We start from the raw sequence: 15,676 nt of genomic DNA on the forward strand, positions 1-15,676 counted from the left end.
CCTCAGGATCTCACAGTTTGTTCCATGACTAGCTGGTAATGGAGACAATGGAGTCAGATCCTCCAGTGTCACCAGCAGAGTGAAGCAGCAGAGACTGGTCACAAAGAGTGCTCAGAGTTTGAACCTGTAAATTCCAGTCCCATTTTGCTGTATGGCCTTGGGTTATTCACATGATGAGGCAGTATATTATGGTTATCAATTTTAATGTAAATGTCAGCTTAACAGGGTGAGTCCTATATATTGTCATCTTTCCATGGATAAAATTGTATCTTATGCATTTAAAGATTACTTAGTGATTTAGTGATGATATGAAATAAAGACACCATTTTTTAATAAGTAGACATAATGATGATTGTCGATAAGTGGTAGCTATTACATGCCAGAGGCTGTGCTATTCCTCCAACAAAACACCTGATTTAATCTTCAGAGCAACTCCACAACATAGAAACTATTATCCTAGCTTTATTTTTTTTTAAAGATTTTATTTATTTATTTGACAGAGACACAGAGAGAGAGGGAACACAGGCAGGGGGAGTGGGAGAGGGAGAAGCTGGCTTCCCGCCGAGCAGGGAGCCCGATGCGGGGCTCAATCCCAGGACCCTGGGACCATGACCTGAGCCGAAGGCAGATGCCCAATGACTGTGCCCTCTCTGATTTGGATACTCACATAAGAGTGGGGGAATCCATCCTTCCTCTCTTTATTGCAGAAATTTCACAAGCTATAGAAGACGGTGCCATAGTCGCCGAGACAAAAGAAGGTAAAGAAAACTGATTCACTTTTTTTTTTTTTTTTCTGCCCTGGGATGGAGCTGGGTGAAAACCAGTCTATGGAGTTTGGGTGGCAGAGGAGTCCACTGTCCCTTTGCTCATCCACATTTGTCTCTGGTGCATCAGTCTCTTCCCCAAGAGCTCCTAGAATCCTCACCAAGGACAGAGTCACATATGTTCACTGTGATCATCTACAGGAACTGGGTATAAAGATAAATTCCAAAAACCTATGATTCTGGTGAACTTGGGCATCAAGTAGAGTCTACTGAGGGGAGAAGGACAATAAGCCAACAAAAATGTAATGTATCAGGTATTAAGTGCTGAAAAGAAAGATGAGGCTAAAGGGACAAATAGAGCTATTTTGTAGGATGTTCCTAAGCTTTGAGGAAGTGATCTTTGAGGGATGGAGCTTGTTATCAGTACACTGCTAGGAAGGGACAAAAGAACCATGTATGTAGACTGTCTGATTTAGGATCCACTGATTCCAGATCCAGGGTTTGGGGGTTTGTTTTGCTTTTGCTTTTTCCTAAATTCCAGACTTTCTTAAAATGTTTCCTGTTTTTCTTCTCCCTTTCCCTGTCCAACTTGGGCCGTGGAGATAACACAAGGGACTACAAGGGCTATGTGATGATAAAATTTGCTACAGAATTGGATGAATACCGTGGTTTTGAAAACCTTACCTCTGACTGTCCAGAAATGCAAACATTGCTTGGTGCTTTTAATCCAGACCAGAGGGGCTTCCAGCCTCGCACTGTGGTTTTGCATGGAAAATCAGGAATTGGGAAATCCACTTTGGCCAGAAGGGTCCTGCTGTGCTGGGCACAGGGTGACCTCTTCAAGGGCATGTTCTCCTATGTCTTCTTCCTCTGTGCCAGAGACATGCAATGCATGAGGGAGGGCAGCTTTGCAGACTTAATTTCCAGAGAGTGGCCAGACTCCCAGGTTCCAATGATGGAGATCATGTCCCAACCGGAAAGGCTCTTGTTTGTTGTTGATGGTTTCGATGACCTGGACTTCACCTTCCAAAACGATGACACAAATCTCTGTGAAGACTGGGCAGCTAAACAACCCATGTCTGTTCTGATGCGTAGTCTGCTGAAGAAAGTCCTTCTCCCTGAGTCCTCCCTGATGATCACCATCAGAGACACGGGCATAGAGAAGCTCAAATCCATGCTCACGTTGCCCCGTTACCTCTTTGTTGGGGGCATCTCTGTGGAGAAAAGGATCCAGTTGCTCCTTGGGCACACAAAGAATGAGCATCAGAAGACACAAGTCTTGCATTTGGTGGTGGACAACCACCCGTTGTTGGACGAGTGCCAAGTCCCCATCTTGGGGTCGCTCATCTGCGATGCTCTGAATCTACAGGAGGCGTTGGGAAAGAGCCTTCCCCCTACCTGCCAAACTCTCACGGGTTTATATGCCACTTTTGTGTTCCATCAGCTCACTCCACGAGATGCCTCCCGGCACTGTCTCAACCAGGAAGAGAGAGCCGTTTTGAAGAGTGTGTGCCTCATGGCTGTGCAGGGAGTGTGGAACAGGAAGTTTGTGTTTTATGGAGATGACCTCGGTGTTCACAGACTCAGGGAGTCTGAGCTCTCCGCTCTTTTTCACACGAACATCCTCCTCCAAGACCGTGGTGGCGACAGGTGCTACATGTTCCCTCACGTCAGCCTCCAGGAGTTCTTTGCTGCCCTGTACTATGTTCTGGAAGGACTGGAAATGGAGAGGGACCCCCCCTACCCTGTGTTCATGGAGAACATGAGGAGTTTGGTGGAGCTCAAACAGATCAGCTCTGATGCCCACCTGTTCCAGATGAAGCGTTTCTTGTTTGGCCTCATGAACAAAGAAGTGACGGGGACTCTGGAAGTCCTGCTTGGATGTCATGTTCCCCTGGCGGTGAAGCAGGGGCTTCTGAGCTGGATCTCTCTGCTGGGGCAACAGGCCAGTAGCCCCGCCCCACCAGACTCGCTGGACGCCTTCCACTGTCTTTTCGAGACTCAAGATGAAGAGTTTGTTCGCTTGGCATTGAACAGCTTCCAGGAAGTGTGGCTTCCGATAAACCGCCGAATGGACTTGATGGTGTCCTCTTTCTGTCTGCAGCGTTGCCAGTATTTGCAGAAAATTCGTATAGATGTCCACGAGAGCTTCTCAAAGGATGAGTTCACTGAGGCACAGCCCCTCATTCCTCAAGGGTGAGTCCTTCATTTTATTCTTTTTTTTTATTTTGCCATTTTAGTCTTTTTTTCTTCCTATATTTTATTTTTTATTATGTTCAATTAGCCAACATATAGTACATCATTAGTTTTTGATGCAGTGTTCTACAATTCATTAGTTGCATATAACCCCCAGCGTCCATCACCACACGTGCCCTCTTTTTTTTTTTTTTTTTTTTTTTTAAGATTTTGTTTATTAGCACAGCAAGGGAACGGGCAAAGGGAGAAGCAGACCCCCTGCTGAGCAGGGAGCCCAACACGGGGCTTCATCCCAGGACCCCGAGATCATGACCTGAGCCAAAGGCAGATGTTTGACTGATCCACCCAAGTGCCCCTTCCTTCTCATCTTTATAGAGGCATAATTGACAAATAAAAATTATACATATTTAAGATGTACAACTTGGTAAAAAATCACCATGATTAAGCTAATTAGCATATCCATCACCTCACTTAGTTACCATTCTGTGTGTGTGTGTTGCTGCAAATTTCAAGTATATGATACAGTATTGTTATCGGCAGTCACACTGCTCTATGTTAGATATCCGTCTTGTGTCACTGAAACTCTCTACCCTTCCACCAACATTGCCCCATTCCCCTCCCCCAGCCACGGGCAACCACCATCCTCTCTCTGCTTCCATGAGTTTGGCTATTTTAGATTCTATATATGAGATTGTACGCATCTTTCTGTTGCTGGTTTATTTCACTTACCATAACGTCCTCTAGGTTCATTCATGCTGTTGCAAATGGCAGGATTTCCTTCTTTTTTTAAAGCTGAATAATATCCCCTGGTGTGTATATATCCGTGTACGGGTCACGTTTTCTTTATTCGTCCATCAGCCATCAGCGAACATTTAGGTTGTTTCCATATCTTGGCTGTTGGGAATGATAGTGCGCAGATCTCTTCAGGATCCTGATTTCAATTCAATTCAATTCAATTTCAAAATTCGATGTTTATAAATGCAATCACTGGATCATACGGTAGCTCTATTTTTACTTTTTTGAGGAACTTCCATACTGTTTTCCACAGTGGCTGCACCATTTTACATCCAAGGGGGAGCTAGACTCTAAGGGCAAACCCAATTCAAGAGCTGGTGCCTCCGCATCACCTTAGTATGTACCCCGTTCAGGAGGCAGGGTGGGTGTGCAAGCACGCATTCAAAGCACAAAGCGACATCACTAAATCGACCTCAGGACCTCTGAAGTCCCCCCCGTCTTGCCATAACAGCCTGGTTTCTCTCCTCTGACACTGTTGTGGCAGATGCTCATGTTAAACCCCATCCAGTGGAAGCCAATGTTGATTTCCTTCTCCAATGTAGGACGCCGATTAAGACCCTTGCTGATGAGTGCTGGAAAAGTCTCTGCTTCGTACTCAGCACCCACCCAAACCTGCGACAGCTGGACCTGAGTGGCAGTATCCTGAATGAATGGGCCATGAAGACCCTCTGCATCAAACTGAGGCAGCCAACCTGTAAAATACAGAATCTAATGTAAGGCTACCCGGCCCCTGGTACATGCCCCTTGGCATGGCTCTGTCACCACTCTCTTCTCCCACCTACCAGAAAAGACCCATCTGAGAATGTAATCAGAGGGGATAACTGCTGTGGAAGATACAGGAGCCAAGTTCGCAAAAGCACACAATAGGGAGAAACTCAAGACCCTGTGAAGGGATTATTGAGGCAGGTTCATTCACGCTGGGTATTGAAGGATGAATAGGAGTTTGTGAGGGCCAAAGGTGCGGGGAGCTCATTGCAGGCAAATGGGTGGAGCACGAGGCCATTGCAAGATCAAAGTACTTGACTCATGGGAGGTTTTAAGTCAGGTCTTAATGCTTTTACATTCATCAATAAGGTAACAAATATTTGAACACCCAATAAGGTCCTGGGTCTGTGGTAGACCCCAGGGTCTACCAAGCACCTGGAGTAGGATATGGTGCTAGTTCTGCTGCAGACAAAGGTTCTGTTCTGGACTCTTCCCTCCAAGACCAGGAGAAGCACATGTAACTTCTCCGTACAAACCTCTTCCCCTTCTTGCCACTTGTATCCCTTCCCTAAGTAGTTTCCGTAAGCTGGACTGTGCCAGAGTCTTGACAGTGCCCTGTTCACCTCCGTCCTGCACCAAACCCCTCTGCCGGCTTTACCCTAGCGTTTCCCTGGGAACCCCTGCTCTTAGCTCTTGCCACGCAGTGATGAGCCTAAATCTGTGTCATCACTGTATTTGTAATACAGCAGTAACGCATCATAATGGTAACGGGATTCGGGCATTACAAGGGTTTTCAGTAAAACCTCTGATGCCTCTTCAACTTCCTATCCCCCTAATTACTCATCAACTTCCCATGCAATTATATGTATATATTGGCAAATGACTTATTTTTTTAATCCAAGTGGTGTCACGATATACACACTCTTCGGACGTTTGACCTTTCTCTTCAGCCTGAACTTGACCATATCTGTTTATAGTTCTGTTCTTTTTTTTTAAGATTTTATTTTTAAGCAATCTCTACACCCAGCATGGGGCTCCAACTCACGACCCCAAGATCAAAAGAGTCACATGCTCCTCTGACTGAGCCAGCCAGGTGCCCCTCTAGCTCCGTTCTTAATGGACCGACCATATTTCATTCTTCAGCATAACTCTGGTTCAGCTCTTTGATGAGTGTCTCCCCATGAGATCAAGCTCCATCAGAACATGGAGTATCAGCATCACTTAATACTGTTTCTAGTGCCTGATGCATCGTAGATGCTCAAGTATTTGTTGCTTTAAAATTAAATGTGGGCCACCTGGCTGGCTCAGTGGGTGGAGTGTGCAACTCTTGATTCTCAGGGCTGTGGGTTCGAGCCACACATTAGGTGTAGAGATCACTTACAAAATTTTAAAAATCTTTAAGATTACATAAATGCCAACAGTTGAGAGATAAGAGAGTTGGAATGGGAGAGGAGGGGAAAGGGGAAAATTGGGATACAGCTGTCTCCTGTGTCTCGTCGTATTTTCTGCTTTCTATTGGGTAGATTTAAAGGTGTGCAGGTTACCCTGGGCCTTCGTCATCTCTGGTTGACTCTCATTACCAACCGTAATATTAAATACCTAAACTTGGAAAGCACTCACCTGAAGGAGGCAGATATGATGATGGCGTGTGAAGCGCTAAGACACCCAAACTGCTTGCTGGAGTCTTTGAGGTACATTCTGGGTATGGCTTCTGCATTTTTGGCTTTGTGGTTGTTGTCTTTCCTTGTTAAATAATCATTCACAGCAAGTTGCAAACCTATCAGAAAGGAAGAGGGCAATCTGGACTCGATCTCGTGACCCTGAGATCAGGACCTGAGCCAAAATCAAGAGTCAGATGCTTAACCGACTGAGCCACCCCGGCGCCCCCGAGATTGGCTTTTTTTCAATCAGCAAATGCCCCTAAGATCCATCATCCATGCTGTTCTGGGTATCAATCGCATGTTCATTTTTAGGGCTGAGTACTATTCAGTAGGACGGATACACTGCAGTAATGTAGCCATTCACCTGTCCAGGGACATGTGGTCATTTCCAGTTTGGGGCTGTTAACACGGTTTTGTAGATCCTGGGCATGTGTTTTGTCAATTAGATTAACTTGGTCTAAAGACACTGCTACTGGATGCCATGCTGAGACAGAGAAACATAAGCTCTGTTTTGAGCTTTAATCGACACAGAGCAACTGCGGAAGAGTATTTCGCCTTGCACCACATGCGTTTTTGCTCTGTAACCTGCGAGCTGCCATTCCAAGCCAGGGTCATCGAGATGACATTCTGGAGAGGAAGACAAACAATAAGTGCAAGTAGTCTTGAGAAAGAAGGAAATCCTGCCATTTGCAACAACATGTATGGACCTTGAGGACATTATGCAAACTGAGATAAGTCTGAGAAAGACAAATACCATATGATCTCACATATGGAATCTTAAAAAAGCTGAACTCATAAAAACACAGTAAAATGGTGTTTATCAGGGACTAGGGGTGGGGGAAAGTAGAAATAGGTTGTTGAAAGGTAAAACTTGCAACTAGTAGGTAAATAGGTCCTGGAGACCTAGCACACAGTATAATAATTATAGACAACAATATTGTGTTATAAACATAAACTTGCTAAGAGACTAGATCTTAATTATTCCCACCACAAAAAAGAAATAATTATGTGACCTGACAGAGGTCCTCACTAATATTACAATGGCAATTCTATTGCAGTATATAAATGTTTCAAATCAACATGCTTATACCTTAGACTTACACAATATTACGTGTCAGATATACTTCAATTTTTTTAAAGTGCAAATATATGAAACATTGGCTGGTGATCATTGCTATGCATAAAATAATGCTGGATAGAGGGGTTTCGGGTGCAGTGGGGTGGGGCAGGCACAGTTAAGTAAGGTTGTGAGACTGGCGAACTCAGAGGTGACATTCAGGAGACCTGAATGAAAAATTGAACCACATAAAGATGTGGGTTTGGGGATGAGGAGGGATGGTGCAAACACAAGGAATAGCAAATGCTCAGACCCTGAGCCTAGAGCAAACTGTGTCCAGAAATCAGCAACATGGCCAGAGTAGCTGGTGCACAGGGAAATGGGTTGCTTTGGGGGGAGAAGTGAGAATGCATTTCACGTTGTTTATCTCTGCAGGTTGGATCACTGTGGACTAACCCCCGCCTGTTGCCTGGTGATTTCCCAAATCCTTGTTACGTCCATCAGCCTAAAATCTCTCAGCCTGGTAGGAAATAAGGTGTCAAACCAGGGCATAAAGCCGCTCTGCAATGCCTTGACTGCCTCACAGTGCACCCTGCAGAAGCTGATGTGAGTTGCACTTCTGTCCACCAGGGCTCCTTTCTCTTAGCTGACATGGCCCAAATGGTGGGGAAGGAGGGGAGGGGAATTAGTGGACGCCTAAGCCAAGGGTTAGAATGGGAGTTCTGACCCCATGGGAGTGCCCCAATATTGAGGTATAAAAGAAGACTCAGTAAATAACATCTGTGTCTTTGCTATCAAACTCTGAACGATATAAAAGTCTAGGGGAGAAGCCAAACACGTAGAACCAGAGAGAAGAACGTTGACCGCCAGGGGCTGGCAGTTGGGGGGAGAAATGGGGAGAGGTTGGTTAAGGGTACAGATGTACCATTAAAAGACAAATAAGTTCTGGGGATCTCACATACGGCATTCTGCTTAGAGTTAGCACTGCGGTGTTATATACTGGAAATTGCACCAATGCCCAAATCCCGGAGAGTCTTAGCTTGTGGTTGGAGCTGCCATCTATGGTGTCCTTCCAGGCCCTGTGCTGAGTGTTCTAATTCCATTAATACCACCCTTCACAACCTGCCACATAGGAATTATTTTCACCCCATTTGCTGATAAGGAAAACAGAATCCAGAAGAAAGAAAAATCTCTTGTCTAGGGCCACATAGGGAATAAAAGGCAAAACTAAAACATGAGCTCTGGTTTGATACCTAAGACTTGGAAATCTCCCCCTCAATGACCTACAATCTGGGCAAAGTTGTTTCCCCCCACCATCACTCCCAAAACATGCCATGTCAATAACATCCCTCTTTCCTGGGGAGTTTGAGTCTAAAGTCATAGCAGAAATTGAAAACAAAATGGCACAAATTACCCTTTAAATTCCTGGGGGGGGGGGAATCACATTAGAAGCCAACATTTCTCTCCCTCAGTCTGTAGGGGAAGGAAAAAACTTTCCCTCTATCCTCTTAGGTTCAGTGTCTGAGTCCTGCAAATTAAACTGATGATTGACAGGACAAAGGACACACATGTTGTATTGGTACTACTTTTTTTTAACATGCATGGAGGTTTCACAGAAAAGATGTGAGTAACCCAAAGAAGTGGTTAGACTCAAGCTTATATATCATTTTAACAAAGTTACGCTAAATTGTGGAGAAGTGACTAGACAAAAGGCGTTTGGGGCTTCTAGGGGCTGATAAATTGTGGGTAGGTGACTAGGAAGTATATGAGAGGAATTAATGGTAGATAAATGTTATATGATGACTCATCTCCATGTCATGTCCATCTCTGGTGACAAGGGTCATTCTCTTGCTGGTACCAAAGAGGAGGGACACACGTACAAGGGAAACTCATGCCCTGTTTTTAGGCAGATGGGGGAGAGCACCGAGCCCTTCCTGTGTCTGCTTTTTCTCAGTTGCTTTCAGCTCAAGATCATCCTTATGCCCAAGTGGCATATTTCAGGCTTACATATTCTGACCCCCTTCTAATCCAACCCAGCCAGTATTTCTTCATCAAAATAAATCACTGTCAGTAATAGGGAGTAAATGTTTGCTATATGCGCTGCTCTAAGCATTTTAGATGTGTTAATTCATTTAGCTTTGCCACAATCCCATGAGAGAAGTAGTATGAAATTCTTATTTTCAAGTGCTATTGTGTATGAACCTTTGAGAAACAGATGGAATAGGAAGAGCACTTTCTATATAGGAAGGTTCCTAATCTGGGCAACACCTCACACCACAGCGCATGTAAGGAGCAAGGACCCCTGGATGGGGAGCAGGTTGACCTTGTCCATGTGTCTCCCATTGTGGGTGATGGCAGATCTAGTCACCCACGCCATTTATATAAATATCAGGGTTGGGTTTGCAAGTTAAATGCAAGACACAGTGTGACCTCAGCATACGTCTGCAAGAGCATGGTCAGCCATGGGGTAGGATTTCTTTCCCTTATTTGCAAAGGAGGGAGGGAGGGAACCTTCAGAATAGAACTCACCCTTTCCTTCCTGGGGGCTCTCTCCTTGCAGACTGGGGAGCTGTGGCCTCACAGCGGCCGACTGCCAGGACCTGGCCTCAGCCCTCACCAGCAACCAGAGTCTGACGCACGTGTGCCTGTCGAGCAACGGCCTGGGGAGTGAAGGCGTGAATCAGCTGTGTCAAGCCATAAAAGTGCCCACCTGTGGGCTACAGAGGCTGACGTGAGTCCAGCTTGCTTCCTTGGGAGGACTGCATTGCTTTGTTACAAACAGCATGTGACACTCGCAAGCTCAAAGCAGTGGGAGGACGGTTGTCATGATGAAGGGAACAGATAAGGGCTGCATCCTGTCCCCGCCAATTTCCTCCTTCCCTGGAAAATTCCATCTCGGCCCGTTTTCTTACAGTGGGAAGTCGTCATTTATCCAAATTCAGGCGATTCTCATTATTTCCTGCAGTTATGTTCTATAAAGTCGTCACAAACACCGAACCACTGCTCCCAGGGGAAACACAGGGTTAGGTTCCTTCGAGCCTCTGGTCACATTTTCATCAACCAACCAGTACCTAACCTCGCTTTGTGTGTTTCTGTTTGAAGACCCCTTATTTGATACATATTGTTGATTCACTCACATTGCGCCCAGGGCCGACAGCGCCGTGATCGTGGCCGAACGAAGCTCATCTCTGAAGCACTTTCTCCACACAGCACAGCCTTCTTGGGCATGGGAACGCTGGACAGCACTTCAGCTCCACACATTAGCACCACATCTTAAACAACAAAATGACCCACAAAAAACACAAAAATGCGGAAAACGTGGCACTAACTGGATCATGAAAAGCATACTTGTTGACAGTGAATTTGAAACGAGTTCAGCCTCAGCGGGGAGCGTGTGCGAATATTTCTCTGCACATGCACGTGTGTCCGTGAAGGACCCATGAGCACCACGAAATGGACTTGGCGGGGGGGGTAGCGAATAAATTTTAGCAAGCAGACAAATGTGCAAACACAGAATCCCTGCATCATGAGGACTGACTACAGTAAGCGCGTGCAACTGGCGAACACTTTTAGTTGCCAGTGATGCAGAGATGACCGACGTGGTCCCTAAGTTCACAGAGCTTAGGTTCTGGTAGGGAGAGCTGGATGGTTGAGATTTTTGGATGCTGATAATAGTGACACAGAGTTGGCAGCCACAGAGGTTCTGTCCCCACCATTCTGGACAGTACCACGTGCACAGCGAGGGGAGGCCATGCACTCTAGCGTAGAGCAAGGGGTCTCCATAACTGCTTTGAAAACTGCTACCCCATTGCCAGGTTATTCTTCTAGCCTACATCTTTGGTCTGGTGGTGAGAACAGAAGATGGGTGTTACACCTGTCCCACACTGCCAGCTTGCCTTGCTGAGGTCACTTTGCTTTCTGCCATTTCACCCCATTGACCAATTAGTTCGCCAATAACTCTCTAATTTAAAAAATCAACATATGTTAATGGTATACCTGTAGCCAGAAATTCTGTTAAAGAATATAACTTTAATGTACACGTCTACCTTGTGGGTTCCAAGGTTCTTCAGTGAATAAGTGATGGGAAGATGCTGAGTATGGTGGACAGAAGAGTGACCTGCTCCCCAAGATGCCCATGTCCTAATCCCTGTAAATATGTGAACTCACATGGCAAAAGGGACTTTGCAGGTGTGAGCAAGTTAAGGATCTTGAGATGGGAAATTATCTTGGATTCTCTGAGTAGCCCTAATGTAATCAAAGGGGTTTTTATGAGGGAAAGGAGGAGAAGTGGGAGAGGAGATATGGTAACAGGATATAATTGCTGACTGAAGACCAGAAGCCAAAGACTATGAGCAGCCCTATAAAAGCTAGGAAAGGCAATAAAACCGATTCTCCCCTGGAGCCTCCAGAAGGAACACAGCCTTGCTGACACCTTGATTTTTGCCTCAGTCAAAATCTGCTGAACTCCGGAACTGTAAGATAATAAATGTATGTTTTAAGCCACTAAGTTTGTGGTAATTTGTTACAGTAGCCATAGGAAAGCGACACATTGAGTATGAAGGAAGATTAAAAAGAGCATCTTGAACGGCATCCAGTGCATGCATTCTGCTAGATATCATACCAAGCACTTCATGGTCCTCCTGTTACCCAAGCTGAAACCTCCCTAAGTACCCCCTTACATAATACCCTCCCAAAGGAGGAGGAAACTGAGGCCAACAGAAATGGCTTACCCAAGGTGAAACCAAGTCACGAGTATAACCTTCCTCTTTCCCTTGTGTGCGCCCCACAGACTAAATGAATGCAACCTGGATGTCGCCGGCTGTGGCTTTCTTGCGTTTGCACTTATGGGCAACAAACATCTGACGCATCTGAGCCTTAGCATGAACCCCGTGGAAGATGGTGGGATGAACCTTCTCTGCGAGGTCCTGATGGAACCATCTTGTCACCTCCAGGACCTGGAGTGAGTTTCAATGGTTGTCGGGGGTCAGTTCTACCATACTGGGGACTGGGGTTCCTAGAAAGTCCAGATATGTGAGCAGGAAGACTGGTACCAAAAATTAGTTCTTGGTAATTGGGTCTAGTTGGGTCTAGTTGGGTCAACTGATGCTCATGCTTTCATATGTTTACCACAGTGAGTGTGGGAAGGACACAGAAATGAGTCCAGACAGGAACCCCACGATTGGATTTTTGGAGCTTAGGTCACCCTCGATTTCTAAAACCTGTTCACTTTTCAGAAAACCTGTTTTTGCCCTAAGTTACTCTTTAGCTGTTCATTCTGTATGTAGGGTGGAGATGGAGGGGCTCTCTCTCAACACCTTCTTCCTCTGGGGCTCAAATTTCTTTACCTTTTATTGGAGTGTTTCTATTTAATAAGACTATTCCATCCTTAAACAGACTATAGAAAAGTTAAAAGATATCAATGAACAGAAATGAATCTCCAATCTGACAAAGCAGTTAACACTTTGGCAAATTCCTTCTGGATGCACAAGTATTACAAAGAAAGGATCCCAGCAGTTACCGCTGAAAGCATTCTTGCCACATGGCAGGCACAGGGCTTTAAATATTTCACATATCTAGGCTCATGTAGTTCTCCTACCAATCATTTGCAGGGGAAACCAGAACTCCCTTAGGAGCCCAAACCTTGCCTTTTGGTCTCACATTCTGTCCCTTGAGGATCTGCAGACCGTAATCATAAACTAAGTATGGTATGGTATTCCACTGAATGATGCATCATAACTTTAAAAATCCCCTAAAGCTGGACATTGAGCTTACGTCCAATGTTTTAGTCATGCGTACCTTCTAAATCTTTGTGTACTTGGTAGTATCTTTTTCTCAGTTACAAAAGTAGAGGGGCGCCCGGGTGGCTCAGTCGTTAAGCATCTGCCTTCGGCTGGGGTCGTGGTCCCAGGGTCCTGGGGTTGAGCCCCACATCAGGCTCCCTGCTCCGAGGGAAGCCTGCTTCTCCCTCTCCCACTCCCCCTGCTTGTGTTCCCTCTCTCACTCTCTCTCTCTCTGTCAAATAAATAAAATCTTAAAAAAAAAGAATCAGTGAACCAAAAAGTAGGACCATTTTAATATCTCTCCTTCTCCAATAATAAATAAAAGAAAGAAACTGGATAGAGATCATAGCCCACAGATCTGAGTGCCCCCCCCCCAAGTATTAGTCCTATGTTTGTTTTCATGAAATCGGTGTTTCGAGCTCTACTTTTGCATGGTGTAGAAACTAAAGCTTAATCACTTGGAGGCGCCACTTCTTTGGGGTTATGCTTAAATGTTGGGGGATCATCATCACTGATCCTTGCTGGCATCTGAGGCTTAGCCATTCCCACCTAGTCTGCAGGTGTGAGCCCTAACACCTGGTCTGCAGGTGTGAGCTCTTGCTCATTCTTTGTGTGAACGCCTCGTGAAGATGGACTCTCTCATCCCCAGTGGGATCATTCTATTCTTAGCTGAAGATAGGAGACAGTGGAGCTGTTCTCATCATCTCTACTCAGATGAGTCATGCAGTCGGTATTTCAGGGGCCTTCTCTGCCCCCACCCTCCCCATTCGTCCCGGAAACAGAAGCACAAGATGCCTCTCCTTTTGGACCCCAAACCCATCTAGCATTTCAGTACCTTCTGTTATCTGTCATCTTTTCTCACCCTCTCAGGGACTCTACCAACTTCTCCTCATTTTTTTTTCCTGTCTCTTTTTCTCCATCCACCAGGGAGAATCTTCATCCCATCTGCAGGTGGGAAGCAAGCTCTGATGTGCTCATTCCTTTTTCCAGAGATCCCTCCAGCCACATCACATGCTTTCCCCACCTGCCACTATCATCCCTCCTTACCTGAGCCACTGGATGCTGCACAACCTAAGCCATTCCCAGGGATGGACAGAAAGGTTCCCAGTGAGGAAGGAGTCCAGGAAAGCCCCCCTGATGTTTCTGGGCATCGTCCCCCTCTAGCCCTCTCCTCAAATGACATGGGCTCTCCTCTTGCAGACTGGTTAAGTGTCATCTCACTGCCGCCTGCTGTAAGAAACTGTCCCATGTGATCACAAGGAGCAAACACCTGAAGAGCCTGGATCTGGCGGTGAATGCCCTGGGTGATGAAGGCATCATAGCGCTGTGCGAGGGGCTGAAACACAGGAGGGCTTCTCTGAGGAGGCTCGGGTGAGTTCCTGGGGTCCCCAGTATGAGGGCTGGGTGAAGAGGAAGGGGGACCTGGGCGTGAAGTTGCTGAACAAAGACAGTGTTCCAACTCTCACAATTCCATTTGAACCTGCCTTGTTCTTCCTGGTGCTTAAGAAATGACCTCACCCCCTTCAAATCAACATGAAGCCATTTCATAGGAAAGCCCTGCACATTCCACCATGAAACCACTTAATATCTGTACCCACGTTCCCTTCTTTCTGAAACAATAGAGGAAAAATCCCTACTGCTATCAGCTTAACCTCACTCATATCGGCAATCTATCAAGTGCCTTATGCTGTCACTGAATTACCTTCCCTCACCTCTTTCCACAGCCTCCCTAGTAGAGATTTCCTGTTTTCACAGAGGCTTAGGTATTATTTTAGAAGCAAAACCAATAATAACAATAAGCTTTATTCAACCCCACCTCACCATCTAACTATAGGCACTTAAAAACACTTGAGCACATCCCACAACTTTTTACTCTATCACAAGACATTCCCAAATACACAGAATCTAGAATGATTGGGACATTAAAAACCTGCATGCTCACCACCCAGTTTAAACGATCATCAGTCTTTTGCTCTATCTGGTGAACCATCTCATAGCGAGTTATAGTTTGTTGTTCAGCCTCTGAATACCTCAACACGCATCTCCAACATGGGAGAACACGGCCACCATCCATTATTACATCCAACAAAGTTGTTTGGCCCTCAGCTGCTCCTAGGATAAAATCCTAAATCCTTAATGTGACCTAAAATGCCCAGCCTCCTTTCACACCGTGCCCTCTGACTCCCCTGTGGCTGTCTGGTTCACTGTCCGAGTCTTTGACATGTCCCAGCCTTCCTTCCGCGAGGGTCAGGTGCGTGCAACTCCCAAGCGTATATCGCTACTTCCTGCCCTGTTCACCTGGCTTCCTTCTTGCCTCTTGGGTTCCAGGTGAAATGCAGGTTTTCAGCAAGTCTTTCTCCATGTGCCTTGCTTTGTTCCCTAGTTGCAAGCATTCTCACCCTTTATCTTTCATTCTTTCCACGACTGTAATTAAGTCACCCAGCGGCTCTTAACAGGAGAACCAGCATCGTCACCTGGGAATCCATTAGAAACCAGAAACACCAGTGGTAGAGCCCACCCCTCTATCTTAAACATTGCCATGAAAGGCCAGTGGGTTGAAGGGTCGGTCACTGAACTTTGGAGGCATTTCTTGGCGTGTTGGCCCTGCAGGTTGGAGGCGTGTGGACTGACTTCCGGCTGCTGTGAGGCCCTCGCCTCGGCTCTCCTCTGCAGCAAGCGCCTGACCAGCCTGAATCTGATGCAGAACAATTTCAGCCC

At 45.9% G+C, this 15,676-nt stretch overlaps 1 long non-coding RNA gene across 2 annotated transcripts; it reads right to left on the minus strand.

The window, feature by feature from the left end:
* Positions 1–202: 202 nt before the first annotated feature.
* LOC145717633 (uncharacterized) lies at positions 203–15,652 on the minus strand. 2 transcript variants are annotated; one of them, XR_014140976.1, is made up of 4 exons: positions 10,316–15,652; positions 6,486–6,748; positions 6,081–6,237; positions 203–4,447 (listed from the first exon to the last, which is right to left on the minus strand). It is a non-coding gene; the product is annotated as an uncharacterized LOC145717633 (long non-coding RNA). The 2 variants fall into 2 exon arrangements; XR_014140977.1 differs by lacking the exon at positions 6,486–6,748.
* Positions 15,653–15,676: the final 24 nt, after the last annotated feature.

The sequence above is a fragment of the Leptonychotes weddellii genome, chromosome 16 (genome assembly GCF_054177405.1).
Source record: "Leptonychotes weddellii isolate Sample4059 chromosome 16, ASM5417740v2, whole genome shotgun sequence".
Classification (NCBI taxonomy): domain Eukaryota; kingdom Metazoa; phylum Chordata; class Mammalia; order Carnivora; family Phocidae; genus Leptonychotes; species Leptonychotes weddellii.